The sequence below is a fragment of the Bombina bombina genome, chromosome 6, assembly GCF_027579735.1.
Source record: "Bombina bombina isolate aBomBom1 chromosome 6, aBomBom1.pri, whole genome shotgun sequence".
Taxonomy (NCBI): domain Eukaryota; kingdom Metazoa; phylum Chordata; class Amphibia; order Anura; family Bombinatoridae; genus Bombina; species Bombina bombina.
Genome location: NC_069504.1, coordinates 466,727,049 through 466,749,635, shown reverse-complemented (window position 1 = coordinate 466,749,635; position 22,587 = coordinate 466,727,049). Strand labels below are relative to the sequence as shown.

Genomic DNA, 22,587 nt, shown 5'->3' with positions numbered 1-22,587 from the left:
ACATTACAAAAGAAAATGTAACCGTCTGTAAAGCTGCCATTTATATCTGAATATTTGATTTACAAAAAAAGTAAATGTTTTGGATATACATTTTGTTACACGTAGGCCTTATACACGTCTTTCAATCTCAATTCTAATACTTATGGCAATGTATCAGACATTCTTGGTAATGGGATTCACTTATTCCCATAAACATACAGGGACGGCACCTCTAAAAATATGCAAATGTACAGAAATCCAAAATTCCAACTCCCACATTCAGAAGAGAAATGGAAATAATCTACTTAAATTACGTTATAAAGTTGCTAATTATTGGGGCAGTTAAGAGGTCAGCATTAAAGGGACAGTCTACACCAACATTTTTCTTATTTAAAAAGATAGATAATCCCTTTATTACCCATTCCCCGTTTTTGCATAACCAACACAGTTATATTAATATACTTTTTACCTCTGTGATTACCTTGTATCTAAGTCTTTGCAGACAGCTTCCTTATCTAAGTGCCTTTGACAGACATGCAGTGTAGTCAATCAGTGAAGACTCCTAAATAACTTCACGGGAGTGAGCACAATGTTATCTATATGACACATGTGAACTAGCACAGTCTAACTGTGAAAAACTTTCAAAATGCTCTGAGCTAGGAGGCGGTTTTCAACTGTTTAGAAATCAGTTTGAGCCTAGCTAGGTTTAGCTTTTCAAAAATATCACCAATGGAACAAAGCAAATTTGATGATAAAAGTAAATTGGAAAGTTGTTTAAAATTGCATGTCCTATCTAAATCATGGAAGTTTAGTTTTGACTTTACTGTCCCTTTAAGTGCTTTCTGAAAATAAAAATTTGGCACTGTTCTATCTAAACTTTGACACTGGTATGAAATTAAGGAACTAAAACATATTATACATTTCAGAGTATATCAAATCAAACAGAAGTGGTTTTGACATTCTAGAAATGTATTAATTTTTGATCCACGAAAAACATTTTTAAAATATGTAAATTAATCTCCTTATGCCACCCACCCACCAGTGAGTAGCCTGTGAAGTGCTTTATTGGTATGGTCTTCAGTTTTAGTACTAGCACCTCATAGTCTCTCAAGTTTAGCAGCAATACTTAGGGATAGTAAACAACAAAATTTTTATTGTTTAAAAAGATAGATAACCCCTTTATTTACCATTCCCCAGTTTTCTATAATGAACACTGTAATAGAAATATAGTTTTTACCTCTGTAATTACCTTGTATCTAAGCTTCTGCTGACTGCCTCCTTATCTCAGATCGTTTGACAGACTTGCATTTCAGGCAATTAGTGCTGACTTAAATAACTTCACGTGCGTGAGCACAGTGTTATCTATATGAAACACGTGAACTAACACCCTCTAGCTGTGAAAAACTGTCAAATGCATTCAGCTGAGAGGCGGCCTTCAAGGGCTTAGAAATTATCATATCTACCTACCAAGGTTTAGCTTTCAACTGAATAATAACAAGAGAACAAAGCAAATTTGATGATACAAGTAAATTAGAAAGTTGAAACAAAAAGAGGGGGCCTCATAGTGTAATATATCCTATACACAGAAATAGGGAGAACTGTAAAATATGCTTACCGAACTGAGATACACTGTACTATGACCAGTGCTAGCTTGCGGTCTAGCTTTTAACAGCGGCTAGTAAACTGTAACACGGACCACTGTAGGAGCCGGCTTGTCATCAATTCGGTGTAAATGTAGAAAAGTCAGCAGCAGCTGCAAATAAATCCGACAACTTCCAGGAGGTATAATATAGACAAACGCTTTATTGGATTGCAACGCGTTTCTCGACTACAACAAGTCGTTTCATCAGGCAAGTTTACAAAAGTGAATAAAATGCATTACAATTATCATGATTAAATACACTTGAACAATTAAAAACGGAGGTTGCCAGAGGAAAAAGATACCAATTAAAATCCAGGTAACAAAGTAGGTCTGCAGATACCCGTATGTGAAACATTAAGGTGTGTCAATTGTTAAAGGCTGTTTCAATTGTAGAAAAAAAGGTGCAAATAATGGTTTTTAAGAGAAACATATTCAGCTATAGAAAAGCACCACCTTAGACTATGCTATCTGCGCAGGTCAAAAGATATACACATTGAATAGAATAAAATATAATATAAAACACAAACAGTCCTTAAAAACAAATATTATCGAAGAGATTCCTTTGCAACATTTAAAACAAAACACCTTTGCATTTTTAAATTAGAAGTCAGAGAAAAACTAGCCACAAGTATAATCAGGCACTGCTAGTTAAACTAGAAAATATGTATCTGTATGATCTAGTATCAGTAGCTGATGTGTTGCATCTGACAGTTTGTATCATCTCAGTAAAATTATTTTCCACAATTATAAAAGGCGAAAAATAAAAAACAAGATAAAGAAATAGTGAACCTAACTAAACACTATAAAATACGGGGAAATGATAAAAAAACATTATATTACATTTTTCTGTATATATACTATGAATGAAATCGTCATACAAAATATGTATGTAATATACGATCATTTAAGATGAGTGTGTATATGTTGGTAAAATGTGTATGAGTATGTAACAGCTTATGATTGAAATGTACTCAAAAATGATATGGTAACCAAGTAATATGAACCTAACAAATGAGTAAACACCTCTAGATAGTGAGTGGTGAATATATGTTAATGTGTATAAAAGAGTTTGTACATAAAATGATGTAAAATAGTAATAACGTGCTAAGGATATCCAAGTGGTAGTAACACTAATACTTGTTTTCCTATAGTGGCAAGTTATCATCTCTATTGTAAGAAAATCGTAAACTTAAAATTTAAAAGGATAATTAGGTATTTATATCAATAGTTTGGAATTGTTCCATAATTGAATATATATGTGTGGGATCTATCGTAATGGTATGATATGCCTCAAAAAAATAGCTTAGTTCATATATCCTAATGAACGTTAGCGCTGAAATTGGGGAAATGCATAAATTAAATGTATGTCATATTTTAACGGGTGTAAAAATGTAAATGTGAGGGACAATAATATACTTATAAAACTCTGTGAAAACGTCTCTAGACATTGAGATTAGATTATGATATGGATCTTCTTAATGCCGATGTATGCTAATATCCAACTATTAGCGTTGAGCTCACTATTTTAACGAAGAAAGGTGATATAAGAATATAATGTACAGATAATGTTACCCAGCTAAAATACATGCTTGGGATGTGTGTTGAAATAATATAAGTATCCTATGTAAATATGAATGAAGGGTACAAGTGTATAATGACCTATATCTAACAACCTTATCAATCTGATCAGTAATATATGAGTATCCTATGTAAATATGAATGAAGGGTACGAATGTATAATGACCTATATCTAACAACCTTATCAATCTGATCAGTAATTGTAAATATGGTATGATAGTGTTTAATATAAAAACAGTATATGTGTAAATATGTGATTAAATGACAAGTGTGGTGTATGATCCCTAAGAATTATATGAAAGTGATGATGTGTTCAATGTGAATATGGATAGTAAATAAATAAGTGTGAAGACCTATATCTGACATCACTTTGGAAAGCATACTATTTATATTACATCACAATTATTTTATTTATTTAGATCGCTATTAATTACAAGTCAAGGGTATGGCCATGGGGACCAGGTTTCGCGAACCTGTTTATGGGTTATTTTGAAGAGAGATACATACTCAACACGGATTTTGGGGCGAACCTGGTCCTGTATGGCCGCTGCATTGACGATCTTATTTTTATTTGGGAGGGTGATAGGGCATCAGCAGATCACTTTGTCTTCCACCTCAATTCTAATGATATGGGTATTAAATTTACGGCAAATATACAATCACAAAACATTGAATTTTTGGACCTAATACTTAGCTTTGGGATATATAGAACTATTACTTCCAAAACATATTTCAAACACGTGGACAGTAACAGCTTTTTAGAGTATAATAGCAACCACCACAGAAGCTGGATACACAATATACCCTTTAGTCAATTTAGGAGAATAAGGAGAAATTGCACTGATTTAGACACTTTTAATGAACAAGTCAAATATTGTATAAAAGATTTATAGAGAAAGGTTACCCCTCCAATCTATTGGATAGAGCCCTCACTCGCACTAAAAACCTTGATAGATCTACTATTATACAAACTAACAAATCCGTGAATCAACAGAATTTGACACCAGATAACAAAAATGTTCTATTTATTACGCAATACAATAACAATTACCAAGAAATTAAAAAAATACTTAATAAACATTGGCATGTCATTTTGAGAGATCCTATCCTTAAAAATATAGTGCAGGAGAAACCTAATATTGTATACAGGAGAGCACGACATTACGAAACAAACTAGCTCCTAGCAAGAGGGTTAAATATGCCAATAGCTTGAAAAGTACACACACCCTCAACAAAACTAGAGGCATATTTGGACTCCAAGGAGTCTATAAATGTGGCAAATCAGGCTGTGGGTCTTGCAAATTCATCAAATCTGGTGCAAAAACATTTAAGTCCTCAGTGACCAGTGAAATCTATAACATTTCTGGTTTCCTAAATTGCGAATCAAAATATGTAGTCTACTTAATAGAATGTATTTGTGGCCTACAATATGTAGGCCGCACTACTAGAACCATTAAAACCAGATGGGGCGAACATGAACGTAATTGCAAAAATTGCAAGAAAACCAAAATCAAACGTAGCATTCCCAACCATTGTTTATATAAACACAATGGGAACTCTAATATTTTCAGATATTTGCTATTGATTACATTCCTAGATCTTCAGATTATAATAGGCTAACTAAGTTAAGACAGCGCAAGACTTATTGGATATACAAATTAAAAACACTTTATCCACTAGGTCTAAACGCTAATCTTGATCTGGCTGCTTTCAATTGAAAAGATCACATATCATCATTAATTACTGTATAGACATTAGTTCAAGATAAATCCCCATTTTCCATGCCTTTAGAGTTGGTATTATATATAACTTTATATCATATATTCATAGTTCACACACATATATATATATATATATATATATATATATATATATTAGATATAGTCCTTCTATTAAACACTTCGGCCTAGATTTAGAGTTTTGTCGGTAACTACCCGCGTAGCTAACGCTGGCTTTTTTCTGGCCGCACCTTTTAAATACCTCTGGTATTGAGAGTTCACAGAATGGCTGCGTTAGGCTCCAAAAAGGGAGCGTACAGGCATATTTAACGCCACTGCAACTCTCGATACCAGAGTTGCTTACAGACGTGGCCAGCTTCAAAAACGTGCTCGTGCACGATTCCCCCATAGAAAACAATGGGGCTGTTTGAGCTGAAAAAAAACCTAACACCTGCAAAAAAGCCGCGTTCAGCTCCTAACGCAGCCCCATTGTTTCCTATGGGGAAACACTTCCTACGTCTGCACCTAACACTCTAACATGTACCCCGAGTCTAAACACCCCTAACATTACACTTATTAACCCCTATTCTGCCGCCCCCGCTATCGCTGACCCCTGCATATTATTATTAACCCCTAATCTGCCGCTCCATAAACCGCTGCTACTTACATTATCCCTATGTACCCCTAATCTGCTGCCCCTAACACCGCTGACCCCTATATTATATTTATTAACCCCTAATCTGCCCCCACAACGTCACCTCCACCTGCCTACACTTATTAACCCCTAATCTGCCGAGCGGACCGCACCGCTATTATAATAAAGTTATTAACCCCTAATCCGCCTCACTAACCCTATAATAAATAGTATTAACCCCTAATCTGCCCTCCCTAACATCGCCGACACCTAACTTCAAACATTAACCCCTAATCTGCCGACTGGAGCTCACCGCTATTCTAATAAATGTATTAACCCCTAAAGCTAAGTCTAACCCTAACACTAACACCCCCCTAAGTTAAATATAATTTAAATCTAACGAAATTAATTAACTCTTATTAAATAAATTATTCCTATTTAAAGCTAAATACTTACCTGTAAAATAAATCCTAATATAGCTACAATATAAATTATATTTATATTATAGCTATTTTAGGATTTATATTTATTTTACAGGTAACTTTGTATTTATTTTAACCAGGTACAATAGCTATTATAGTTAAAATAATTACAAAATTACCTGTAAAATAAATCCTAACCTAAGTTACAATTAAACCTAACACTACACTATCAATAAATTAATTAAATAAAATACCTACAATTACCTACAATTAAACCTAACACTACACTATCAATAAATTAATTAAATACAATATCTACAAATAAATACAATGAAATAAACTAACTAAAGTACAAAAAATAAAAAAGAACTAAGTTACAAAAAATAAAAAAATATTTACAAACATCAGAAAAATATTACAACAATTTTAAACTAATTACACCTACTCTAAGCCCCCTAATAAAATAACAAAGCCCCCCAAAATAAAAAAATGCCCTACCCTATTCTAAATTACTACAGTTCAAAGCTCTTTTACCTTACCAGCCCTGAACAGGGCCCTTTGCGGGGCATGCCCCAAAGAATTCAGCTCTTTTGCCTGTAAAAAAACCCACATACAATACCCCCCCAAACATTACAACCCACCACCCACATACCCCTATTCTAACCCAAACCCCCCTTAAATAAACCTAACACTAAGCCCCTGAAGATCTTCCTACCTTATCTTCACCATACCAGGTTCAACGATCGATCCAGAAGAGCTCCTCCGATGTCTTGATCCAAGCCCAAGCGGGGGGCTGAAGATGTCCATGATCCGGATGAAGTCTTCATCCAAGCGGGAGCTGAAGAGGTCCATGATCCGGCTGAAGTCTTCTATCAACGGCATCTTCAATCTTCTTTCTTCCGGATCCATGTTCATCTTGCAGACCTCCGACGCGGAACATCCTGCTGGCCCGACGGACTACCGACGAATGAAGGCTCCTTTAAGGGACGTCATCCAAGATGGCGTCCCTCGAATTCCGATTGGCTGATAGGATTCTATCAGCCAATCGGAATTAAGGTAGGAAAATTCTGATTGGCTGATGGAATCAGCCAATCAGAATCAAGTTCAATCCGATTGGCTGATCCGATCAGCCAATCAGATTGAGCTCGCATTCTATTGGCTGTTCTGATCAGCCAATAGAATGCGAGTAATTTAGAATAGGGTAGGGCATTTTTTTATTTTGGGGGCTTAGAGTAGGTGTAATTAGTTTAAAATTGTTGTAATATTTTTCTGATGTTTGTAAATATTTTTTTATTTTTTGTACTTTAGTTAGTTTATTTCATTGTATTTATTTGTAGATATTGTATTTAATTAATTTATTGATAGTGTAGTGTTAGGTTTAATTGTAGGTAATTGTAGGTATTTTATTTAATTAATTTATTGATAGTGTAGTGTTAGGTTTAATTGTAACTTAGGTTAGGATTTATTTTACAGGTAATTTTGTAATTATTTTAACTATTTTAGCTATTAAATAGTTCTTAACTATTTAATAGCTATTGTACCTGGTTAAAATAAATACAAAGTTGCCTGTAAAATAAATATTAATCCTAAAATAGATATAATATAATTATAATTTATGTTGTAGCTATATTAGGGTTTATTTTACAGGTAAGTATTTAGATTTAAATAGGAATAATTTATTTAATAAGAGTTAATTTATTTTGTTAGAATAAAATTATATTTAATTTAGGGGGGTGTTAGGGTTAGGGTTAAAATTTGCTTTAGGGGTTAAAAAATTTATTAGAGTAGCGGTGAGCTCCGATCGGCAGATTAGGGGTTAATACTTGAAGTTAGGTGTCGGCGATGTTAGGGAGGGCAGATTAGGGGTTAATACTATTTATTATAGGGTTATTGAGGCGGGAGTGAGGCGGATTAGGGGTTAATAACTTTATTATAGTAGCGGTGCAGTCCGCTCGGCAGATTAGGGGTTAATAAGTGTAGGCAGGTGGAGGTGACGTTGAGGGGGGCAGATTAGGGGTTAATAAATATAATATAGGGGTCGGCGGTGTTAGGGGCAGCAGATTAGGGGTACATAGCTATAATGTAGCTGGCGGCGGCGGCGTGCGGACGGCAGATTAGGGGTTAATAATAATATGCAGGGGTCAGCGATAGTGGGGGCGGCAGATTAGGGGTTAATAAATATAATATAGGGGTCGGCGGTGTTAGGGGCAGCAGATTTAGGGGTACATAAGTATAACGTAGGTGGCGGTCGGCAGATTAGGGGTTAAAAAAATTTAATCGAGTGGCGGCGATGTGGGGGGACCTCGGTTTAGGGGTACATAGGTAGTTTATGGGTGTTAGTGTACTTTAGAGCACAGTAGTTAAGAGCTTTATGAACCGGCGTTAGCCCAGAAAGCTCTTAACTACTGACTTTTTTCTGCGGCTGGAGTTTTGTCGTTAGAATTCTAACGCTCACTTCAGCCACGACTCTAAATACCGGAGTTAGAAAGATCCCATTGAAAAGATAGGATACGCAATTGACGTAAGGGGATCTGCGGTATGGAAAAGTCGCGGCTGAAAAGTGAGCGTTAGACCCTTTCCTGACTGACTCCAAATACCGGCGGTAGCCTAAAACCAGCGTTAGGAGCCTCTAACGCTGGTTTTCACGGCTACCGCCAAACTCTAAATCTAGGCCTTCATTTGCAACCATGATTATTGTTATTCATGTCAGATATAGGTCTTCACACTTTATTTACTATCCATATTCACATTGAACACATCATCACTTTCATATAATTCTTAGGGATCATACACCACACTTGTCATTTAATCACATATTTACACATATAATGTTTTTATATTAAACACTATCATACCATATTTACAATTACTGATCAGATTGATAAGGTTGTTAGATATAGGTCATTATACATTCGTACCCTTCATTCATATTTACATAGGATACTTATATTATTTCAACACACATCCCAAGCATGTATTTTAGCTGGGTAACATTATCTGTACATTATATTCTTATATCACCTTTCTTCGTTAAAATAGTGAGCTCAACGCTAATAGTTGGATATTAGCATACATCGGCATTGAGAAGATCCATATCATAATCTAATCTCAATGTCTAGAGACGTTTTCACAGAGTTTTATAAGTATATTATTGTCCCTCACATTTACATTTTTACACCCGTTAAAATATGACATACATTTAATTTATGCATTTCCCCAATTTCAGCGCTAACGTTCATTAAGATATATGAGCGAAACAATTTTTTTTTTTTTTTATGATTTATTTTTATTTTTTATTGAGGAACAATGATACAGGCATTTTGCGTGATAGACATAATACAGAAAATAAACATATCAAGTCTAACTGCGATTGATCTACAAAATTGAAAGTCCTCCATTTTCAGTCCCATAAATAGCGATACAGGTCTCTCTTGGGCCTGATTTAGTGCTTGTTTAAGTCCATGGGGTTAACATTCAGCAAAGGAGAGATAGGTTGAGGATTTGCACTATACTAAAATAAAATCAGCATAAGGATATTCAATTATCAACACTCATATCAGTTTACACCACAAAACATAGATGGATACCTTCACTAATATTCCTCACTTTTTGTGCAAGGCTTTAAAATTTTAAGTCAACACATAAGTCCCAGGGAGTTTTATAATGTAGGGATATATGGATTTATAATAATTAATAGCCATAACCACGCTATCCAGCTCTTTATAGGGTGGAGGTATTATATCCAGTGTTGGTTATGAGGGGTTATGTCACATGCTATGTGAAGGGGACTGTAGGAAGGGAAATCCTTAAAGGCAGACCTCGCACACAATGCCGTAATGTAGAGAGATGTAGGGTAACACTGCGTGATAGATAACATTGTTGTAATACAATTTTATACTGTGACTCATTCTCATACAACCTATTGTAACCAGTCTTTGCTATACTAGGAAATAAAAACTAGCATATTGGCAATGTAAAAAATGACTCAGAAACATCTTAAAGTGTAGCTAAACAAACTGTAAAAACTTTAAAGCAAGCTAGTGTCCACTGTTCTTAGCGTTAAGTGCCTTGAGGATGTGGCTGTAAATAAAGCTGGTGATCAGTTCATGCTGCAAGTTGTCAGAGGTTCTAATTTTAAATTAACTATAATACATTTATCCTCTAGTTGCAAATAGCATCATATTGAACTAAGTGTTTCTTCCAGGGAGGATATTTGCAGTCTAACCTACCCCGGATCTAGAGATGTAACCTCCGCAGGGCGTTAAAACACAGGTCCCATCTGAATCAAGTGAGCGTAGGCGATCCTGGTGTCTGTGAGATGGATGAGACACGGGGAGTCGGTCCATCATCTTCCAAGGAGTTTCCGATGCGCTGCGGATCTCAGAGCTTTCCACCCCCGTCAGGCACAGCTCCTTCTCAGCATAGTCCGGTCTCCACCCCACCGCGGACTGCAGCACCCTTCCTCTCGTTAGCCATAGAGCCGGTTCTTCTAATGAGGATATTTTCTGCCAGGTGATCTCTTTTAGGCTCATATTAAGTTGAGTCTCCCTCTTTACTTTGCGAGGAATCTTTGCGTCTGTCTGTACTATTTGTGGGTCTCTCTGTATCTGATGTGACACCAAATGGGGTGCAGGCACCATGCTTCCAAAACGCTTTGCTTCTGTTGGTTCAGCTGCGATAGGGAATGCCCGCAGTATTAAATAATCATAAGGAGCTTTATCTATCAACTTAGTCATTAGGCGTTCAAATCTTTCTAGGTGTGGGTCTGAATCTTGCCTGACACAGTCTCCCGCCACACCCGCCATTTTAGTTGTCTGCAGGATGCGTAGTTACTAAGGATATAATTGTAAATCTCTCCCCTTGTAGTTAGAAAAGCCTTGCAATATATATTGAAAGTCAGTAAGGCAAGCAACTGCCGCCAGCACTGTAGACCCGGTATAAATAGGAATCAAACTGTGTGAGATATCTATTATATCCGCTGCGGCTATAATATGTTTAATTATAAGCTTGATTTGGCTGTTAGATGCTCTTTAATCGGCTGATTATTGAAGTTTCTTTCAGAGCTCTCAGTAGATGCGTCCTGTCAGGTACGCTGCTCGGACACGCCCCCGCGAAACAATTTTTTTGAGGCATATCATACCATTACGATAGATCCCACACATATATATTCAATTATGGAACAATTCCAAACTATTGATATAAATACCTAATTATCCTTTTAAATTTTAAGTTTACGATTTTCTTACAATAGAGAGGATAACTTGCCACTATAGGAAAACAAGTATTAGTGTTACTACCACTTGGATATCCTAAGCACGTTATTACTATTTTACATCATTTTATGTACAAACTCTTTTATACACATTAACATATATTCACCACTCACTATCTAGAGGTGTTTACTCATTTGTTAGGTTCATATTACTTGGTTACCATATCATTTTTGAGTACATTTCAATCATAAGCTGTTACATACTCATACACATTTTACCAACATATACACACTCATCTTAAATGATCGTATATTACATACATATTTTGTATGACGATTTCATTCATAGTATATATACAGAAAAATGTAATATAATGTTTTTTTATAATTTCCCCGTATTTTATAGTGTTTAGTTAGGTTCACTATTTCTTTATCTTGTTTTTTATTTTTCGCCTTTTATAATTGTGGAAAATAATTTTACTGAGATGATACAAACTGTCAGATGCAACACATCAGCTACTGATACTAGATCATACAGATACATCTTTTCTAGTTTAACTAGCAGTGCCTGATTATACTTGTGGCTAGTTTTTCTCTGACTTCTAATTTAAAAATGCAAAGGTGTTTTGTTTTAAATGTTGCAAAGGAATCTCTTCGATAATATTTGTTTTTAAGGACTGTTTGTGTTTTATATTATAGTTTATTCTATTCAATGTGTACATCTTTTGACCTGCGCAGATAGCATAGTCTAAGGTGGTGCTTTTCTATAGCTGAGTATGTTTCTCTTAAAAACCATTATTTGCACCTTTTTTCTACAATTGAAACAGCCTTTAACAATTGACACACCTTAATGTTTCACATACGGGTATCTGCAGACCTACTTTGTTACCTGGATTTTAATTGGTATCTTTTTCCTCTGGCAACTTCCGTTTTTAATTGTTCAAGTGTATTTAATCATGATAATTGTAATGCATTTTATTCACTTTTGTAAACTTGCCTGATGAAACGACTTGTTGTAGTCGAGAAACGCGTTGCAATCCAATAAAGCGTTTGTCTATATTATACCTCCTGGAAGTTGTCGGATTTATTTGCAGCTGCTGCTGACTTTTCTACATTTACACCGAATTGATGACAAGCCGGCTCCTACAGTGGTCCATGTTACAGTTTACTAGCCGCTGTTAAGAGCTAGACTGCAAGCTAGCACTGGTCATAATACAGTGTATCTCAGTTCGGTAAGCATATTTTACCGTTCTCCCTATTTCTGTGTATAGGATATATTACACTATGAGGTGCCCTCTTTTTGTTTCAACTCATTAGATCTGACTTTCACCAGGCCAAGGGGAGCTGCTTTAGCCATCGTATCCACTTGTTTCTCTAGCAGAGAGTTTCACTATCAATTTGGATCCGGAGACCAGTCCAAAGGGATCAGACAGTAACGATCTGAACTTATATGAACATTTTTTCTGTTTTATATATTATTTAATGTAACAACTATCACAGCACCACAAATTGTGATCAGAGATTTTACAAACGGAGCGCACCTCTTGAGAGATCCCCTCCTGGGTTCTAACTATTGCTTATAAATGAGAAAGTTGTTTAAAATTGCATGCCCTATCTGAATCATGAAAGTTTAATTTGGACTTTACTATCGCTTTAATGTAATGTTTTCTTTATGTTATGCACCAGAAGTTGGAGTATGAAATGTTCACCACTTGAGTCTTGCAGAAAGAGAACCAGTTCTAAAATAAATACAGTGCATTATACATGTTAAATATATATTGAATAAGAAAGTGTATGCAATATATCATGCTATTTTCTTCCATTTGACTTCAACAGTTCTATTCTAAACAATTAGACAGTCATGCAATGTGTCTTGTATGTTTTTTTGTGGAGCTTTCAAATTCAAGGACGCTGCAGTATCACTGTCAACATTTAATCTGCTTGTAAAGAAACAGGATAACCTGTTTTTAGATCTCAGCTGCAACTTGATAAGTTACAGGGTGACTTTCTTTTTGTATGATGAGCATATAAGAATATGAATAATCCAAGTTTATAGGTGGCACATAACAAGCAACTAACACCCTATATCAATAGACAACTGACCCATTATTCTAGCTGTGTTAGAAAATCAGAATAACAACATTTTAAAGGTCCTTACCTAATGATATTTACCTAATGATATCTTTAATTAAATCAGTGCCAACATGCAAAATAGTTTTAGGATTTGGAAAACAAAATGTATTCTTACCTGATAAATTCCTTTCTTTCTTGGTGGTGAGAGTCCTCAACACCTTAGTCTGGGGAATTATATCACCTGGCCACCGGGAGAAGGTAAAGGCTCCTTACACCAGAGCTTTAAGTATCCCTCCTACTTACTTTTCACTTCCAGTAGTATGTATAGCCGAAGATAGGAAAAGAAGAAAGATAGTAGGGTATGGAGGTACAAACTAAAACTGCCGCCATCAGAAAGCAAAAAAGAGCGAGTTCATGGTCTCTCACCACCAAGAAGAAAGGAATTTATCAGGTAAGAATGATGACATCTAAATTATGGAATAGTCCCTCCTTAGAAGAACTAGGGTTAGGACATAATGACAGAATAATAATGTTTTGATTAATGTTTTCTGTTGATACCACCTTTGGTAGAAAATTGGAGCTAGTATGTAAAGCAGCTTTATCCTAATCAAACACCAAATAAGGTGGATTACAAGAGAGAGCGGATAACTCAAAATCTTCGGAAAAGGAAGAAGGTAGTCGTCGGAAGGAAGAGGATGCTCCGTGTCTGATGTCTTGAAGATGGAGCTGCTCTGTGTCAGATGGATGAAGATAGAAGATGCTGTCTAGATGAAGACTTCTGCGGGCTTGGATGAAGACTTCGGCCACTTCGTTGAGGACTTCTCCCAGCTTCTTGGAGGATGGATGTCGGATCTTCAAAACTGTTAGTAAATCTTCTGCGATTAGTGTTAGGATTTTTTTTAAGGGTTTATTGGGTGGGTTTTAGTTTTAGATTAGGACTTGGGCCTTCAAAAGAGCTAAATGCCCTTTTAAGGGCAATGCCCATCCAAATGCCCTTTTCAGGGCAATGGGGAGCTTAGGTTTTTTTAGATAGCTTTTTATTTGGGGGGTTGGTTGTGTGGGTGGTGGGTTTTAATATTGGGGGGGTGTTTGTATTTTTTTTTACAGGTAAAAAAGCTGATTTCTTTGGGGCAATGCCCCACAAAAGGCCCTTTTAAGGGCTATTTGTAGTTTATTGTAGGTTAGGGTTTTTTATTTTGGGGGGGCTTTTTTATTTTCATAGGGCCCTTAGATTAGGTATAATTAGTTTAAAGCTTTGATAATTTATTTTTTATTTTTTGTAACTTAGTGGTATTTAGAGTTCACAGAATGGCTGGGTTTTCAGTGCGTTAGGCTCCAAAAAGAGAGCGTATAGCATAATTTAACGCCACTGCAACTCTCGATACCAGCGGTGCTTACGGACGCGGCCAGCTTCAAAAACGTGCTCGTGCACGATTCCCCCATAGAAAACAATGGGGCAGTTTGAGCTGAGAAAAAAATCTAACACCTGCAAAAAAACAGCGTTCAGCTCCTAACGCAGCTCCATTGTTTTCTATGGGGAAACACTTCCTACGTCTGCACCTAACACTCTAACATGTACCCCGAGTCTAAACACCCCTAACCTTACACTTATTAACCCCTAATCTGCCGCCCCCGCTATCGCTGACACCTGCATATTATTATTAACCCCTAATCTGCCGCTCCGTACACCACCGCAAGCTAGATTATAGCTATGTACCCCTAATCTGCTGCCCCTAACACCGCCGACCCCATATTATATTTATTAACCCCTAATCTGCTACCCTCAACGTCGCCTCCACCTGCCTACACTTATTAACCCCTAATCTGCCGAGCGGACCGCACCGCTACTATAATAAAGTTATTAACCCCTAATCCGCCTCACTCCCGCCTCAATAACTAGTATACTAGTATTACTAGTATAATAAATAGTATTAACCCCTAATCTGCCCTCCCTAACATCGCCGACACCTAACTTCAAGTATTAACCCCTAATCTGCCGATCGGAGCTCACCTCTACTCTAATAAATTTTTTAACCCCTAAAGCTAATTCTAACCCTAACCCTAACACCCCCCTAAATTAAATATAATTTTATTCTAACGAAATAAATTAACTCTTATTAAATAAATTATTCCTATTTAAATCTAAATACTTACCTGTAAAATAAACCCTAATATAGCTACTATATAAATTATAATTATATTGTAGATATTTTAGGATTAATATTTATTTTACAGGCAACTTTGTAATTATATTAACCAGGTACAATAGCTATTAAATAGTTAATAACTATTTAATAGTTACCTAGTTAAAATAATTACAAAATTACCTGTAAATTTCCAATCAGCCAATCAGATTGAGCTCGCATTCTATTGGCTGTTCCGATCAGCCAATAGAATGCAAGCTCAATCTGATTGGCTGATCCAATCAGCCAATCGGATTGAACTTGAATCTGATTGGCTGATTCCATCAGCCAATCAGAATATTCCTACCTTAATTCCGATTGGCTGATAGAATCCTATCAGCCAATCGGAATTCGAGGGACGCCATCTTGGATGACGTCATTTAAAGGAACCGTCATTCGGCGAGTAGGCGTCGGTTGAAGAGGATGTTCCGCGTCGGCTGGGAAGAAGATGGCTCCGCTCCGCTCCGGAAGAAAGAAGATTGAAGATGCGGCTTGATAGAAGACTTCATCCCGATGATGGACTTCCGACTTCAGCCCGATGATGGAGTTCTTCAGCCGTCACTTGGATCAAGACTTCGGACCCTCTTCTGGACCGATCGCTGAACCTGGTGAGGTGAAGACAAGGTAGGAAGATCTTCAGGGGCTTAGTGTTAGGTTTATTTAAGGGGGGTTTGGGTTAGATTAGGGGTATGTGGGTGGTGGGTTTTAATGTTGGGGGGGGGTTGTATTTTTCTTTTACAGGCAAAAGAGCTGAATTATTTGGGGCATGCCCCCACAAAAGGCCCTTTTCAGGGCTGGTAAGGTAAAAGAGCTTTGAACTTTTTTAATTTAGAATAGGGTAGGGCATTTTTTTATTTTGGGGGTCTTTTTTATTTTATTAAGGGGCTTAGAGTAGGTGTAATTAGTTTAAAATTGTTGTAATATTTTTCTAATGTTTGTAAATATTTTTTTATTTTTTGTAACTTAGTAATTTTTTATTTTTTTGTACTTTAGTTAGTTTATTTCATTGTATTTATTTGTAGGTATTGTATTTAATTAATTTATTGATAGTGTAGTGTTAGGTTTAATTGTAGATAATTGTAGTTATTGTATTTAATTAATTTATTGATAGTGTAGTGTTAGGTTTAATTGTAACTTAGGTTAGGATTTATTTTACAGGTAATTTTGTAATTATTTTAACTAGGTAACTATTAAATAGTTATTAACTATTTAATAGCTATTGTACCTGGTTAATACAATTACAAAGTGGCCTGTAAAATAAATATTAATCCTAAAATAGCTACAATATAATTATAATTTATATTGTAGCTATATTAGGGTTTATTTTACAGGTAAGTATTTAGCTTTAAATAGGAATAAGTTATTTAATAATAGTTAATTTATTTCGTTAGATTTAAATTATATTTAACTTAGGGGGGGTGTTAGGGTTAGACTTAGCTTTAGGGGTTAAAATATTTATTAGATAGCAGTGAGCTCCGGTCGGCAGATTAGGGGTTAATACTTGAAGTTAGGTGTTGGCGATGTTAGGGAGGGCAGATTAGGGGTTAATACTATTTATTATAGGGTTATTGAGGCGGGAGTGAGGCGGATTAGGGGTTAATAACTTTATTATAGTAGTGCTGCGGTCCGCTCGGCAGATTAGGGGTTAATAAGTGTAGGTAGGTGGCGGCGACGTTGGGGGGGGGGGCAGATTAGGGGTTAATAAATATTATGTAGGTGTCGGCGGTATTAGGGGCAGCAGATTAGGGGTACATAGGGATAACGTAGCTGGCGGCGGTGTACGGAGCGGCAGACTAGGGGTTAAAAAATTTAATAGAGTGGTGGCGATGTTGGGGGACCTCGGTTTAGGGGTACATAGGTAGTTTATGGGTGTTAGTGTACTTTAGAGCACAGTAGTTAAGAGCTTTATAAACCGGCGTTAGCCCAGAAAGCTCTTAACTACTGTCTTTTTTCTGCGGCTGGAGTTTTGTCATTAGATTTCTAACGCTCACTTCAGCCACGACTCTAAATACCGGTGTTAAAAAGATCCCATTGAAAAGATAGGATACGCAATTGATGTAAGGGGATCTGCGGTATGGAAAAGTCGTGGCTGCAAAGTGAGCGTTAGACCCTTTCCCGACTGACTCCAAATACCAGAGGGCGGTAAAAACCAGCGTTAGGAGCCTCTAACGCTGGTTTTGACGGCTACCGCCCAACTCTAAATCTAGCCGTTAGTTTTTTGTAACTTTGTAATTTTTTAGTGGAGATTTAAAGTATTTAAATAGGGTTAGGTGTTTAAATATAGAATATAGTTATTTTAATTTGTAGTTTTATGTTATTTTAGTATAAAAGTTAGGTTAGATTAATTATTAATTTAATATAGTTTAATGTAATTTTATTATAACAGTTAGGGTAGGTTAATTATTAATTTAATATAGTTTAATGTAATTTTATTATAACAGTTAGGGTAGGTTAATTATTAATTTAATATAGTTTAATGTAATTTTATTATAACAGTTAGGGTAGGTTAATTATTAATTTAATATAGTTTAATGTAATTTTATTATAATAGTTAGAGTAGGTTAATTATTAGTTTAATATAGTTTCATTTATTTTAAAGGTAAGTTTAAATTTATTATAAGATAGGAATGAGTTAATATTTAATATAAAGTTAACGGGTTGTTAGGTTTAGGAATTAATAGATTAATTTAGTTTATGGCGATGTGGGGGGCTGGGGTTAATACATTTATTCAGTTGTGATGGGCTCCGGGAGCGGCAGAATAGGGGTTAATAACTTTATGTAGGTGGCGGCGATATAGGGGGTGGCAGATTAGGGGTTAATAAGTATAATGTAGGTGGTGGTGGGCTCCAGGAGCGGCGGTTTAGGGGTTAATACGTTTATTTAGTTGCGGCGGGGTCCGGGAGCGGTGGGATAGGGGTTAATAACTTTTATTTAGGTGGCGGCGGTGTAGGGGTTTGCAGATTAGGGGTGTTTAGACTCGGGGCTTATATTGGGTGTTAGGTGTAAACATAACTTTTATTCTCCCATAGGAATCAATGGGATATCGGGCAGCAGCGAACATAAGCTTTCGCTGCTTTCAGACTCCCATTGATTCCTATGGTATCCGCCGCCTCCAGGACTTAAGCCAAAGAGCAAGTCTAGATAGGACGACTGCAAGCGCCATATTCTTTGCATTAATGTGAATAATCTGCATAACTGCATCACAAATGAAAGAACTTGCTGTTAAAGACTGAATATGATCCTGGATCTCCTCTGAGGATTCCACTGATACTAGATCAGAAAAGGAGTTACACCAGAATGCTGCAGCTCCTGCAACTGCATCAATACTTATAGGGGGCGAAAACCGGTTAGACTTATCATACGGGCTGCCTAGCCATGCTGTCTGCCCATTTTTTATTTTAAACATCTGTTTATTGAAATTTTTGCAAATTACAGACATTTTATAACGTTACATGTCCTAGTCATTACAATCAGGTTTGTTGCCTGTTCAGATCATATTTAACAGATGTATTATTTTCTAAATAACTCAACATAACAATAATACTTATAATTTATAACTCAATTTTATATTGGAAGCAATTGTGCATGTCCAAAGTCCACCATGACATTAATGTTTGGAATGCAATTTATCTGAATTCCGTCTAAGTTGCTTTTGGATCTGTTCTTTGCTTAACGTGCAATACAAATATCTATTAGTGAGAATGTTTTAGACCTATCCATTGATTCCTCGCTAACTACAGAGCCTATCCAGAAGATAATTGAGTGATGGAGAGATAGAAGGAACAGATATGATAAGCAGTGAATGTCAGCACAGGATATAAGTTAGAACCCTCAGGACCTTTGTTACTGTTTTGTTAGTTTGTTTGGTTTCTTCTCGTTTCCCTTATATGGGATTCCTCCCATATGAATTTTACTTCTAGTATAGTGTTCAGTTTCTGTCTTTTAAGATATCCAAATGCCTCAAAGGATTAAAACTCTGTGACTTTTGTTTTCCACATTTGTGGTGATGGCATGTCAGGGACTTTCCACTTATGCGCGATTAATGCTTTGGCTCCGTTTAGACCTATTTGCAATAATGTTAGTCTCAGTCTCAGGCAATTTTTGGTGTTAGTTAAAAAGTATTTGTCAATATTGATTTAAAATGTGTTTCTACTCCCTTCCATAGTGATTTCAGCTTTTCACATACCCACCACATGTGCATGTAGTTGCCTCTCTTTTCGCAACCTCTCCAACATTTGTCGTTTGCCCCTGGATATATAGAGTGTAGTCTGGTAGGGGTTAAATACCAGCGCATCAGCACTTTAAAATTAAGCTCTAACATTTGCAGCGAAGTGGATGATTTTTTTGTATGTTTGAAAATTATTTTCCATTCCTCTTATATCTATGGGGATTCCCAGGTCCTCTTGCCATCTGTTAGTATAAATGGGGGGATGGTTAGTTTGGTTTTCTTGTAGTATTTTCCTAGAAAATGAAAGGGAGTGAGGGACTGTCTCGTTTTTGGCACATAATTGTTCAAATGGGGTCAGGCTTCTTAGAAAGTCCATTTTATGCGGGGAGGTAAGAATAAAATGGGATAGCTGATGATGTTTCAGCCAGCTGGAGTAATTACCATTAGCTACTTCTCTAATCTACTCTCTGTCTTTGAGTTTGCCATTTGCTATGCAATTTGTAAGAGGTGTTGTGTATCCCCAATCTGTTAGTCTTTGTTGTCTTTTGTCTCGGCCTCCTATCAGTTCAGCATTTATAGCGATGGGGAAACGTGGGGATCTAATACCCGTTATGTAGAGTCTGTTTGTTACTAACGTATCCCATGATTCAAAGATGTGTTTATGTACATCTAATCTTTGACAATGTGAGGGGCTCCCATTTTTTTGGTGTCCAGCACAATGCTCTGACTCTAGGTACTTGCAAGATGTGAGAATCTAACGCTACCCATGCTTTAGTGTGTCTTGCTCCGTGCCAGTCCAGAACTCTCTGTAGTGTGAACACATCTAAATAATCTGATAAGCGAGGTACTCCCAATCCACCAGAAATAAGTGATCTATACATATTATCCTTATTAATCCTAGGTTTACTTTCCCCCCAGATGACGGTATTAATGTGTTTTTGTAGCCTGTCTAAGTACCATCTTGGAAGGGTCAGAGAGAGTGTTTGTACACTGTAAAGTATTCTTGGGAGGGTGGTCATTTTGATGCATTGAATTCTTCCCCACCATGAGATAGGTTTAGTCCACCAGGTGTGTAGGTCCTTCTGTGTAGAGTGTAGAAGGGCAATATAATTGTTTTCAAATAAAGTATCTTTGTTCAGGGAAAGGTTGATGCCCAGGTATTTTAGGAATTTTGATTTTTTTTGGAGGCTTGTTGTGGTAGGGTGATATTGAAAATTTCTGATTTCTATGTGTTTATTAAAAAGTTTGAGAATTGGCCGAATGATGAGATCTCTTTTATTATTGCAGGGACTGACTGAAGTGGATGGGTCACTGTAAAGAGCACGTTGTCCGCATATAAAGCTATGCGTTTGAAAGCATACCGTTCACCTTGATTTTCGCTGTGGGGTGTGTTTAAAGGCTAAATATTCGTGTAATCATTTTAGGTCCTATTGTTGTTAGGGTTTCCCTCAAAAATCGCTAATCAATCCGGTCAAACGCATTACGGCATTGGTTGAGAGTACTATGACTGGAATTTTGTTGTGTTTTGCATAGCTCATTAGCGTTAGGGCTCTAATTATGTTATACCTAGCTTCTCTACGTGGAACAAAACCTACCTGATCTTTGTGCATAATATCTTGTAGTATGTTATTAAGTCTCTTGGCTAGTATCTTCCCTAAGATACATCTGTGTTCAGTAGGGAGATAGGGCAGTAACTGCCTGGGTCGGGGGGGTTTATTGGGTTTAGGTATAACTGATACGTGAGCTGTTAACATGTCTGGGTAATTCCTGTGTTTCATCGATTGTGAGAAAGAGAGACTGAAGATGGGGGGCAAGTATTTGTTTACATTTTTTGTAATAAGCATTTGTAAAGCCGTCCGGGCCTGGGCTTTTCCCTGAGGGTAATTCAGAAATCGCTTTCAATATCTCTTGAGTGGATATGGGGCATTCTAGGTTATCTTTTTGTGTTGAATCTAATTTAGGTAGGTTTGCTTCAGTTATATATTTACTCATCTGGGTTATATGTGCTTGTGAAATGTCTGAGTTGAGGTTATATATTTTAGCGTAGAAGTCATCAAAGTGGTTTGCTATTTCTTTACTGTCAATGATTGACTGGTTGTCCGGGGTTGTAAGTTTAGAGATTTGTGATTTAATGGATTGTGCTTTCAATAATTTAGCTAAATATGGTCCCAGTCTATTGATTTCCTTTGTGCTTCTTTTGTTAGTATATCGCGTAGTTCTTGTCTGGTTTTAGTGAGGCGTGTAAACGTAGTGTGGTCCTGAGGGGAATTTTTGCGCTGTAACTCTAAGGCATTTATGCGTGCCGACAGAGGGCTCGTTTTCCATTGAGCTGTTAAAAATGGACCAGTAAGCTACCGAAGCGGCCGACAGCTAAAAGTAATTTACAGCTCCATTTTAGTACCAGGTTTCCATTGAAAAAGTTTCCGATTTGCGTGCGGTCGCTCTTTTCGCGTAGGTGTAAGTTAGCGTTGTGTTAATGCCTCCACCCGATGCCGGATTTCTAAAACATTAATAGGTTACTATGGTAACCCGACCTTACACTACACTCGATCGCATATACGGCGCTGCATACAGTTGCGGCGCGTATATTTTCACAGTCGCTCGCTGTTAAAATAAAATCACCTAACGCATGCCCAATATCTACCTCTCAACCGCAACCCCCCACCGCAATAACTAATATATTAAACCCTAATCCCCCAACCCCCATATTGCAAAGTATCTATTTAAACTATTAACCCCTAATCTGCCATGCCCCCGCAACACAATCTAGCTATTTAAACTATTAACCCCTAATACGCCATGCCCCCACAATGCAATCTAGCTATTTAAACTACTAACCCCTAATCCGCCATGCCCCCATAACGCAATCTAGCTATTTACACTATTAATCCCTAATCTGCCTTGTCCCTACAACAAAATCTAGCTATTTAAACTATTCACCCCTAATCCGCCATGCCCTCACAACGCAAATAACTAA

At 36.7% G+C, this 22,587-nt stretch overlaps 1 protein-coding gene across 3 annotated transcripts in view; it reads left to right on the top strand.

The window, feature by feature from the left end:
* Window positions 1-22,587, top strand: part of MYOT (myotilin) — a 206,454-nt gene that overhangs the window by 156,783 nt on the left and 27,084 nt on the right. The gene's annotated exons all lie outside the window — the stretch shown is intronic.